At 44.7% G+C, this 2,071-nt stretch overlaps 1 pseudogene; it reads right to left on the bottom strand.

Annotated features, from left to right (window-relative positions):
- Positions 1 to 586: 586 nt before the first annotated feature.
- On the bottom strand, positions 587 to 1,673 carry LOC108449444 (annotated as a pseudogene).
- Between the last annotated feature and the right edge of the window lie 398 nt (positions 1,674 to 2,071).

Below are 2,071 nucleotides of genomic sequence, written 5' to 3'. Positions count from 1 at the left end.
AAAAAACTGGACACCTTTTATCCCAGGCACCAAAATCTGATAAAAAGCACTTTCATGTCAATGTGCGGGGTAACAGTCACAAAAAACCTGTGCTGCTTTAAGCCCCAGAGTGCTCCAAGCAGCATCTGGAAGTTTAAACAGCTGAAAATTATGGTCTTTTGATATGGTAGAGGCCATTCAGATCTGATTTACATTTGGGCTTAGACTTTAAATACTTGCCTTCCCAAGGATTCAGTTCTTCTTCAGTATAAGATAGACTAAGAGGAACTACGTGAATCGAAAAAAAGACCAAAACAAAAAATTAACAAAAGCTAAAAACTACCCACAGCTAAATCAATAGTAATATGTTTTTTTGGGCTTTTTTTTTCAGTTTGATTTCCCAACGCGTATACTCCCATTTCCCCAAGCACAGTACTGCACTTTGAGGGGGAAATGCTGAAATGCCACTGGACTAGCTGATTATTTCTTGAGAATTCTGCCATTTCAGAGGAGCTGGAAGAGCAGCTGAACTTCAGCTCTCTTGAAATGTGTGTCTAGCTGGCTAAACACTCCAGGAAATAGACCTTTCCTATATTTTTTGCATACCTTGCTAAGAACATCAACACCCATGGACTTGACAAAAATAACAAGGAAGGACAGTTTGGAGTGAAAGCACACAATGAGCCAACTTAGAGCTGGTGAAGGTGTCAGGTGAACTTTCTGATACAACGCAGCAGCCTCTCCATGTATTCAGTCCCGGACAACACCGCTTGTGATGGTTGTTGGTGGACTGTTGATGATGGCTGTTGATTCAGAGGGCTGAATCTTACTCTCCAATGGCTACCGAGCAGGAATCTGGCTGGAAATGATGTTTAGGCACTACTGACTTGCAGGGGATTGGAGCTAGCCACACAGAAGCAGAAGATTCTCTCTTGGTTGCCAATCCCCACAATTGTCTAGTCCTTTGGAGTTCATTTGGTGTTTGTTTTTTTTTTCTTGGTGTTTTGGTTTTTTTTTTATCCCACATTAGTCCGAAACAGTGTGGCTAAATGCATTTCAAAACAGGAAAATAGTACAACTCCGTGTTACTCAAAAAAGTGAAGGTGTTTGTCTTTTTTTGTTTTCATTGCAAAGCTTTGACCATTTTTCATTAAACGTGCTCTGCTTGCCCCATCCCTACTCTGAGCTAAACTGCTCTAAAATGCTTCTCTGGCTTAGGACAGCTCTTTTAGCTGCTGATTTTGGTAAGCATCTTATTAATGGCCTGCTTGACATGGGTGGTGGAGCTTCGTCTCCGAGTCTTGCCCTGGACCATCTTCCGGCGCCGCACCTCCCGACAGAGCTCATAGAAGGCCTCCATGATGTTGCCCTCTCCTGTGCAAGCAGAGCACTCGTAAAAAGCACAGGCAAGTTCTGTGGCCAGCTTTTCACCTTCCTCTGTGCTGACTTGCCTGGAGTGATCCAAGTCTGCTTTGTTCCCCACCAGGATCAGGGTGACATTTTTGGGCTTTTTAACTTCATCCAACAAGTTCTTAAGTGGCAGCATTTCCTCGAAGCTGCCTCTGTCCGTGATGTCGTAAACCAGCACGAAGCCCTCACCCCATCGCACGTGTCCTTCTTTCTGAATGGCATCCTCCTGTTGGAAAAGACAGACACCAGCCTTAGGAATTTGATTTACAAAGAAGATGGCAGGCCTTCAGGGAGGTGCTGGTCCTCCAAAGCCTCCAAAGCTGTGTACATCTGCTTTACTTTATACTTTGCACACATCACCTTTCTCATCACGTGGCACAGGAGATCTACTGCACCCAGTGCCATGAGCTGCACAGGCCTGTGCAGGGCGAGCACCTGCCCTGTTTTAAAAGGAAGGGAGACCTGACTATGACAAATCTGCTCTTCACTTTAGTCAGAATCGTTCACTGAAGTTGTAAAGCCTCATCACTTGACTGTAGAAGTGGATTGTGACTTTGTGCCTAGTAATGCCGTGCTGCTGGGCCGGCCCTGAATCAAAGGCATGACAACAAAATAATTTTACCCCCAGTGATGCCTGAAGTGGCCGCCTAAAAAAACAGACTAGACAGGAATAAGGGAATAA

Source organism: Corvus brachyrhynchos, unplaced genomic scaffold (assembly GCF_000691975.1).
Source record: "Corvus brachyrhynchos isolate BGI_N302 unplaced genomic scaffold, ASM69197v1 C12030904, whole genome shotgun sequence".
Classification (NCBI taxonomy): domain Eukaryota; kingdom Metazoa; phylum Chordata; class Aves; order Passeriformes; family Corvidae; genus Corvus; species Corvus brachyrhynchos.
Note: the sequence above shows the minus strand (reverse complement) of the source record. Positions and strands in the feature narration are given on the sequence as shown.